The sequence below is a fragment of the Herpailurus yagouaroundi genome, unplaced genomic scaffold, assembly GCF_014898765.1.
Source record: "Herpailurus yagouaroundi ecotype Mexico unplaced genomic scaffold, PumYag 142, whole genome shotgun sequence".
NCBI lineage: Eukaryota > Metazoa > Chordata > Mammalia > Carnivora > Felidae > Herpailurus > Herpailurus yagouaroundi.
In genome coordinates, this window is record NW_024412397.1 from 59,466,309 (window position 1) to 59,476,536 (window position 10,228).

A 10,228-nucleotide genomic window follows, 5' to 3' on the forward strand; every position below is an offset into this window, starting at 1 on the left:
AGCTGAGCCACCCAACCAAAACTTTGTTCTTCCAATGGCTCCCATCCCACCAGCCTTTTTCTCTTAACCCTTTCAGTTGCCTTTCCAAGTATGCAGCCTCAGACCATCACTGATGTCGAATTGTCAACCTCAAATTCTGCCCAACTTTTAATAATTCTTCAAACCTTGGGTGTCTATGCTCCTGATTAAAGGCTTGTGTTGAAAGAATTCTAGGGCAGAGTGGACCACATCTTGGGAAGACAGTCCATCAGTGCTCCTATCTCAGCACCGAGATCATAAATCACCCAGGGAGGGGCTAGAGCAGCATCCTGGCCACCGATCGATCGTGCTAATGGCTTCTGGTCCATTAGGGACGGAAGGGTTCCAGCCTCTGCAAAGCAGCAGCAAATGGCTTATCAGCCCCGCCAGGCAAAGATTCTGGGAATGTTGTTGGTAGGTCCCTGAGCACTCAGGGCAGGACACAGCAGAATGAAACAACTTTTCTCTGGGCCCTCTGACCACGCCATCCAATGCCAGATTCCTCATCCTTCCTAGTCCTAAGGAGGCAGCTCTCAGAAAGTCAGTCCATGAAGCAGCTTTCTTGCCTGTTCCTTTAGTAGAACTGTCTATTTAAGCTGTTGTCCTTCTTCCAAGACTGTAGTCTGCTCCTGTGAATTATCGTCACAAAGCCCTTTCAGTGGACTGGTCCGAGAACCAGGACCCCAGAGGCAGCGTCCTGGCAGATATCATCTATGCCTAGCGGCATGTAAGCTCATCCCAGTGTGGGCCAGGATAGCAGGTGTTGGGAATCCCAGTAAGGATGTCTTACTCTGGGAAATAAACTCAGTGGTTAGCAAAAATGACTATTTTCTCCTTGCTGATGAGTACCACAAGAAAATAACTATCCCTGGACCTACTCAAGTGCATTGTTTTAGTAATGATGTTCCAATACCACATATTGTTAAGTTAGCTTCCCTCCCAAGCACCTCATATTATCCAGGCATCAAGATCCTATTTACAATGTCTATTCACTTAAGTCAGCTTTTAGCAGCTGTGATTTATGCAAATCTTCATCTGTAGTGGTATTAAAACCCAAGATCCCCAAAGCAAATGAGGGCAATGGCTGGAATTTCTCTATCCTCTGGGGAAAAACTTTGAGGAACAATGGCAGAATAAAATAGGAAAGGGGCTGGATTCTATTTGCATCTTAAAACCAACAATTGAACAAAGCCCTGACTTCCCATTTTGATGTGCTACCGGGTCTGAATCATGCTGGCACATGCCCCATCTGTCAGGTATAATGATAGGGTTTTGAATGGTTTGATTGTAGCCCTAGGATTAAAGCCCAGCTGAGAAACGTGGTGTTGAGTTAAGACATGCCCACTATAAAGGGACTTTTCTTCTCCTTCAAAACCAAAGTATAGACAGAGCTCTTTCTGTTCATGGCAAGTCCTGTCTTCAGATCTGTTGCTAAAAGGGAAACAAGCACTTCTGTTTGTTCTTTTCATCGCCTCGTCTCTAATATAAGTGACCTTCCCCCTTTCAGAAATTCAGCGTTAAAATGACATCGCTGAAACTTGCCATAAATATTGCCAATGGTTTTATTCAAAATGGTCATGATTATGAACAGGGTAATGCAGCAGCAACAACATCCCTCCTAAAACCAACTAAAAATATTTTATTGTTTTTAAGTTTTATTTCATCTAAGTAACCTCTACACCCAACATGGGGCTGGAACTCACGACCTAAAGATCGAGATTCACATGCTCCTCCAACTGAGCCAGCCAGCCACCCCCAACTAAAAACATTTTAAATAGCTTTCCTGCTCTTCCATGCCAGGGTCTCTCACCCTTCCTATTTGAAATGTAAATCAGAATTTTTAAGACTTTGAACTCTCTGATTCAGACATTCCTGGATTCACATCCCAGCTCTGGAAATTACTATGGGGTGAGGCAGTTATAAAACATGTCATCAAAATTTTAACACACTTTTCATCAAGAGTTGAGGTCAATGTCCCCTCCTCTTGAATCTAGGTTCTGTGACTACTCAACCAATAAAATGCAACAGAGGTAATGGTACCAGTTTCTAGACTCAGGCCCTAAGAAGCTGGCACCTTTTACTGCTTGTGTCTTGGGATGTTCCCTCTCCTTCAAGTCCAGTCATCACGGCTTGAGGAAGGAGAACAGCCCATGGAGGAGTTCATGAACACGGACTCAAGTTCTCAGGACCCCGGACCCAGCTGAGCTGTCAACCAGTAGCCTGCCCTGTGACACAGCCATCTCATCAGTGAGATGCAGTGAGAGCCATCTCGTCACCAGCCTCCAGGCTACTACGAACGTTCATGTATAAGTTTTTGTGTAGACATATGTTTTCATTTCTCTTGGGTATATACCTAGGAGTAGAACTGCAAGGCCATGTGATGACTCTACGTTTGAGCATTTGAGGAACTGCCAACCTATTTTCTATAGGAACTGCATTATTTTACATTCCCATCAGCAATATTGGTGGGTTCTAATTCTCCGTATCTTTGCCACCACTTTTTATTATCTGTCTTTGTGATTACAGCTATCGTAGTGTGAAGTGAATCACATTGTGGTTTTGAGTTGCATTTCCCTGATGGCTAATTGTGTTGAAACACCTTTTCATGTGCATGTTGGTCACTTGCATATCTTCTTTGGAGAATGTCTCCTCTGATCCTACACCTGTGTTTCAATTGGGTTATATATCTTCTTATTGTTGAGTGGTAACAGTGTTTTATATATTCTAGGTATCAATGCTTTGTCAGATATATGATTTACAAATATTTCCTCCCATTCTATAGGTTGTCCTTTTTTTTTTTTTACTTCTTTTGATGGTGTTCTTTGAATCACAAAATTTTTTAATTTTGATAAAGCTCAATTTGTCGATGTTTTCTTCAGTTGCTTATGCTTCAGGTGTCATGTCTTAAAAAATCATTACCTAATCCAAAATCACAAGGATTTACATCTGTGTGTTTTCTAAAGACTGTTACAGTTTTAAATTAGGTTCTTGACCCATTTGGAGTTAATTTTTGTATATGGTGTATGGTAGATCATCTACTTTCATTCTTTTACCTGGTTGTCCAAGAACCATTTATTGAAAAGACTATTCTTTTCTCCACTGAATGGCCTTGGACCCTATTGAAAATCAATTAACTGCCAAAAAAAAAAAAAAAAAAAAAAAGAAAAGAAAAGAAAGAAAGAAAAAAAAAGAAAATCAATTAACTGCAATGTGAAGGTTTATTTCTGGACCCTGAATCCTATTCCTTTGAACTATATGTCTGTCTTTATGCTGGGAACACATTGTCTTGATCACTGTAGCTTTAAAATCAGTTTTTGTTTCGAGAAGTGAGTCCTCTAATTTTGTTCTTCTTTTTCAAGAATATTTTGGCTCTTCTGAGTCCCTTGTGTTTCCATGTGATTTTTAGGATCATTTTGTGAATATCTGCAAAGAACCCAGCTGAAATTTTGATGGGGATAGCAGTGAATGACTCGGTGGATCACTTCGGGGAGTGCTGACATCTTGACAGAATATTAAGTCCTCTGACCCTTGAACCTGAGATATCTTCTCATTTATTTAGATCTTCCTTAATTTCTTTCAACAATGTTTTGCAGTTTTCCAAGTAGACATTTTGTTTTGTTAAATTCATTCCCAAGTCTTTTATTCTTTTAATGCTGCTGTAAAGGAACATTCCTTGCTCTTTTGGCTGTGTTGAGAAGCCCTTCCCTGCTAAGACCTTTATCTTACACAAGTATGTCAGTTACCTGTGAGTTTCAGACTTCTCCAGCTCAGTCTCCACTATTTCACAATTAATCAACTGGAAATAATTCCCATAATAAAGATCTTCCCCTATCCTGGTCTAGTAGATTCTAACAAATTAAATTTACACTTCCAAGAGACTAATTTTTTTATTTCAGAATATGTTTTTTGACCGCTGCTCCCTCTTCCTCCTGCTGCTCCTGGGGCTGCTATGTGCTTGTTCAGTGCCAGCCTGGTACCTTCTTTGTGAAGGAGCAGCTGAGGAGACCTTGGGGCTCACCGTGACCAATGAAGAACCCAAGGAATGAGTCAAGACCAAGAACCATGATCATTCATTTGAAGGTGGCAGGGAAGGATCCTTCTGTGACACAGTGTAAGATTAAGAGGCATACACTACTTAGTGAACTGTTGAAAGCCTATTGTGAATGACAGGGTTTGTCAATGAGGCAGATCAGATTCCAATTTGATGGGCAGCCGTCCATTAAAACAGACACACCTGCACAGTTGGACATGGATGAGGAAGATACAATTGATGTGTTCCGGCAGCAGATAGGAGGTGTCTACCAAAAAAGGGAATCTGCTACTTCACTCCAGAACTCTGTTCCTCCAGACTAAGAAGGAAGACATTCTCAGTTAGAAAATTGCAGTTTGGTTCCACCAAATCCTGACTCATAGCGTACAGTATCGTTTTCTCTATTCTTTCATTTCCCCTCTCCCCATTCTTTTGTTGTTCATAAAGTAATTGGTGTACGTGCACAAGCATACTGGCTTTTGTTGCTGTCGTTATTTTCAAATAAATGGACAATGATGTTTTGATTGACATCAAGTGGACGTGGAATGGAGAAAAATACTGCCTCTCTGAAAATACACCCTTTCTCCCTTCATGGAAGGCCCATTCGGCTCTTATCTTTGTATTCCAGTAAGTTACTTTGCTTTCACTCTTTAGCAACAACAACAACAAATAAAATAAAATAAAAATTCTTCTTTTAGGTGATAGCAGTAGGGTTGTATTGTGGTTTTGATTTGCATTTCCCTGATGATTACTGGTATCGAGCATCTTTTCATTTCACTGTTCAACTGGAGAATTTTAATGTTTTTCATTTATCATTATACAACCAAGGATAATTTTACAACTTTTTTTGTATATAGCTGTTATGTGTGGGGACAACTGACGTTAAGTAGAGATAAATTACTCTAAAAGAATTCCTAGATAATTTCCCTTCAAGGTATGCAACTTGTTGTTTGAATAAATTTCTTGTTTAAAAAAAAAAGACAACGAAGAAAATGCTTTTTTACTTCTGTTCTCAGCTCAAATGCAATTAACAGAAAAATGAAATGTGGCTCACTAAGTTTTTCTAAGACCTATGCTAAATAACCTTATTTTAAAGAAAAACAAGGCAGAAATCTTTCCCCAGATGCTTTCTCCGCCACAGACTCTGCTCTTTGGGCTATTTCTGTATGCCCTTTCAGCAACAAGATGTTCAGTGGCAGCATATGTGATTTCAAGTTTCTCTTTGTTGGGAATAATTAGGAGAAGCATGAAATGGAAGAGCAGTAGGACTTCTGCCAAGAAGCCTTGAGAGGAATGAAGGGAGCGAGGGAAAGGCTTCTTGTACCTGGAACAGCTCCTGCGTGGCAAAGAGGTAGCCCTCTCAGGAGCCCTGTAACCCAGCAGGGTGTGGCCTCCCTGCCACATAAGTCATCAAAACCAGAATGGAACCAAACTGGCTTCTTTTCTTTTCCTTTTTTTCTTTTTTATGTTTTCATATTTATTTTTGAGAGAGAGAGAGAGCGAGAGAGCACACAAGCAGGGGAACGGCAGCGAGTGAGGGAGACAGAGGATCCAAAGTGGACTCCGTGCTAACAGTAGAGACAGTAGCCAGTGCTGGAACTCATGAACCAAAAAGTTATAAACTGAGCGGAAGTCAGGCACTTAAGTGACTGAGCCACACAGGCATGCCAGGCTTCTTTTCTTTAAAAAAAATTTTTTTTAATGTTTTTATTTATTTTCGAGACAGAGCATGAGCGGGGGGAGGGGCAGAGAGAGAGGGGGACACAGAATCCGAAGCAGGCGCCAGGCTCTGAGCCGTCAGCACAGAGCCGGACGCAGGGCTCGAACTCATGGACTGTGAGATCATGACCTGAGCTGGTCGGACGCTTAACCGACTGAGCCACCTAGGCACCCCTCTTTTTAATGAAAAGTTTCAAGTACACAAAATAAAAAAGAGTAAGTATTTTGTCATAATGAACAAATGTAACAAACCTCCACGTGCCCATCACCCCAAATTCAATCCATGATGAAACTTGTGTGTTCTATGAACCTAGCAATCCCCCAGCCCCACACCAGATTATTTAGAAGCAAATCCCAGACATTATATCGTTTCACCCATAAATCTTTCATTATGTGTGGATGTATCCATGTATGTATATATCCATTATTACACCTTTGAAAATTAACAATAATTTTTCTTGACATTATAAACTATTCAACCAGGGTTCCAATTCCCCCATTATCCTGTAAGTTTTTCTTTAAAGTCTGTTTGAATCAGGATCCATATAAAGTCCGTATGTTGCAATTGGTAGATGTTTCTTTTAAAGTCTTCTAATCCCTATTTCTGTGAAGATCCAGGAGCAGGGAAAATGCTTCTTAGCATGTGAATAGATTACAACAAGACAAGATAAGTGTATCATTGCCCCGTGGAAACTGTAAGGTAAGGAAAGTCTTAAACACTTTGAACAACCAAATGCAAATAGTGAGTATAAATTTTCACATATCATAGACTCAGAAGTATAAAAATGTAACTTCATTTTACTAATTATTATTATTCTATTATTTATTTATTATTGAAGTATGGTTGACATACAATGTTATATTAGTTTGAGGTGTACAACTTAGTGATTTGATAATTCTATACATTAGTATTCACCATGATAAGTGCAGTCACCATCTGTCACCATACAATGTTATTACAATTGTATTGACTATGTTCCCTAGGCTGTACTTTTCATCTCCATGACTTACTTATTTTGTAACTGGAAGTTTGTGCCTCTCCCCTTGATCTATTTCACCCGTTCCCTACTCCCCCACCGCGGCAACCACCAGTTTGTTCTCTGCATTTAAGTGTCGGTTTGGGTTTTTTGTTTGTTTCTTCATTTGTTTTGTTTTTTAGATTCCACATATAAGGGAAATCATACGGTATTTGTCTTTCTCTCTCTGGCTTATTTCATTTAGCTTAATACCCCCCCAGGTCCATCCATGTGGTTGCAAATGGCAAGATCTTATTCTTTTTATGGATGCATAATATTCCATCGTGTAGATACCACATCTTCTTTATCCATTTATCTATCAATGGACGCTTGTGTTGCTTCCTCGTCTTAGTTATTTAAACGATGCTGCAATAAACAGAGGGCTGCGTATATCTTTTCATATCAGTATTTTCTTTTTCTTTGGATAAATACCCAGTCGTGGAATTATTAGCTCATATTGTATTTCTGATTTGTTGAGTAACCTCTATCCTGATTCCCACAGTGGCTGCACCAACTTGCATTCCCACCAATACGGCACCAGGATTCCCCTTTACATCCTCGCCGACACTTATCACTTCTTGTCTTTCTGATACTAGCCATTCTGACAGCAGTAAGGTGATACTGTGGTTTTGATTTGCACTTCCCTGATGATTACTGGCATTGAGCATCTTTTCATGCGTCTGCTGGCCATCTGGATGTTTTCTTTGGAAAAATGTCTATTCGTATCCTCTGCCCATTTTTAAATCAGAGTGTTTGTTCTTTCGGTCTTGAGTTGTACAAGTTCTTTATATATTTTGGATATCAACCCCGTGTCAGGTATATCACTTGCAAATATCTTCTCCCACTTCACAGGTTGCCTTTTTGTTTTGTTGACGATTTCCTTTGCTGTGCTACATCTTTTTATTTTGGTGTAGTCTCACTAGTCTAATTTCGCTTTTGTTCCCCTTGCCTGAGAAGACAGATCCATAAATATGTTGCTAAGGCTGATGTCCAAGAGACTAGTGCTTATGTTTTCTTTGAGACTTTTATGGTTTTAGATCTCACACCATTTTTAACTTGAGTCTTTATTCTGTTTCTTTTTGCAAGTTCAATCTAGTCGCAGATAAATTTAAGCAAACCCAGTGAGGTTGTTTTTTTTCCCCCCAAAGTCCATTAAGGCCTCCTGTTCCCTTTTTTCCTGAGTGCAGGGCTAGTCATATTCAGCGAACCGCCCCTGCCCCCCTTTCTCCCAGGAGCCAATGCCACCAAATGCACCCACTTAAATGCAGTTTTGTGTCAGTGGGGAGGAGCCTATCCTGAGACCCTCCCATTGCATTGTCTCCCTGTATTAGTTTTCTGTTGCTGCATACATAACAAGCTGCCACACTCGGTGGCTTAAAGCAACACTCACTTATTAGCTCACAGATCTACATGTCAAAAGTCCTGAGTGGCATGGCTGGTCCCCTGCTCAAGGTAAGGCTGGAATCAAAGTACTGGCCAGGCAAAGCTCCTGTCTGGAGGCTCTAGGGCAAATTCACTTCCAAGCTCATTCTTGTTATTGGCCAAATTCAAGTCCTTATGGTTGTGGGACCAAGGTCCTGGCTTCTTTGGTGGCTGTTAGCTGGGAGGGGCTCCCAGCATCTAGATGTCACCCAAGTCCTTGCCACAGATGCCTCTCCATCTTTGAGCCAGCAAGGGCACATTAAATCCTTCCTGTGCTTCAAATTTCTGCCTTGCTGTTCTGCAACCCAATGGAAAAAAACTCTTTGCTTTTAAAGGGTTCATGCAATAAGATAGCATCTCCTGGCCTTCAGATAATCTCTCTATCTTGACACCAACCGATCTGGAAACTTAATTACATCTGCCGAATGCCAACACAGCAGTTCCTAGATAGGTGTTTAAATAAGTGGGATAAGAGGCATGTCCCCCAGGGGCTGCGGTTGAGAGGTGGCAATCCTGGAACTCTGCCTACCACACTCTCCATGGCAGGACTCCACGAACCACAGCTGGCTCATCAACTGTCCCCGTCTCATCCTCTGATAATGGGTCTCCTGGTCCTGCCTTGAGCCCTGGGCAATTCCTTGGGGCAGGATCTTTCTCCCTGTCCTAGCTAATTTCCAGAAGTGAGGAAGGCGGGACTTGGGGCTGGAAGAAAAGCTGACCACCAGCGCCTTGGAAGCTGCAGCCTTCAGCCTGTCCCCAGGGGAGTCAGGACAGCCCTCCGGAGTTCACCCAAACCGGAGACAAGGAGGTGGGACGCGTGTATCTCCGCATCAGCCAGTCACTGACCACAAGCCACTGCCCGGGGTAGGGGGAGGCATAATCTCAGGGGAAGTAGTCCTCTCTGGTGGAGGGCAATGTCCAGAAAGGGACCCATCGGTGAGGTAACTGCTGTTTCCAGGTCCTTGAAGACTAGTCCTGAGCCCGGAAGAGGGACCACTGGCGACGCTACAATAATATCCACCCCCACCCAACTTTTCTCTTTTGCATTTGTTCTGCATTATACCTTTCAAGTTTCTAAGCCAAAACCTTTGGCACATCTGTTATCTATCTTTGCTGTGCCTGAGCTCATAAAAAGGCTTCATTTTTGGGGCGCCCGGGTGGCGCAGTCGGTTAAGCGTCCGACTTCAGCCAGGTCACGATCTCGCGGTCCGGGAGTTCGAGCCCCGCGTCAGGCTCTGGGCTGATGGCTCCGAGCCTGGAGCCTGTTTCCGATTCTGTGTCTCCCTCTCTCTCTGCCCCTCCCCCGTTCATGCTCTGTCTCTCTCTGTCCCAAAAATAAATAAACGTTGAAAAAAAAAAAGGCTTCATTTTTAATGAATCATTCTGCCACCGTGAAACAGATACAGGTGTCCCCTTGCCTTTCAAAAATCCATGTTATGCCACTTGGCTTTTGCAAAAGATCTACTTTGGCACCTGTTTTCACTAACTGAAAGAAATCGCAAAAGATTTTCTGCTTTTACAAGAAAAAGAAAACTAGAAAAGGCAGAAAGCAAAAATAGCATTCAGCATTTGTTTCGCAAGGAGCCATGACAGAGGCAGAGCAAACCCCCAGCAGCAAGGCTTGGCGCCACCAGGCTCCTTCCCCAGGAAACACGGAGCATCTCAGCATCCAGCCCTCATAGCTTTGAAGTCTGTGAGCTTCTGCGCTTTACCTGGATTTTCCCTTTGTGCACTCCTTAGCACGATGCGTGCTAAGGAATCAGAAAAGCCTAAGAGAGGCCTAGAAACACTCACAACTTTTTCCCTATAAATTAATGGTAATTGCTTCTTTGCTTTACACCATTTTGGCTTAGGAAAGGTTTCCTAGGAAAACTCTATTTTCAGATTGCAGGGGAGAGGGATCCTGTGTTCAAATGTACAATATCCGTTATTGCTAATTTAATGTATAATAACATTTTATTGTTTATTTGTGAATATACTACTTTACCCGAGTTTTTTTTTTTTTTTTTTTTTTTTTTTTTTT

The 10,228-nt window shown here is 41.8% G+C and overlaps 1 pseudogene; it reads left to right on the top strand.

Annotated features, from left to right (window-relative positions):
- Nucleotides 1-3,537: 3,537 nt before the first annotated feature.
- LOC121032672 (small ubiquitin-related modifier 2-like) lies at nt 3,538-4,913 on the top strand (annotated as a pseudogene).
- The last annotated feature ends 5,315 nt before the right edge of the window (nt 4,914-10,228 follow it).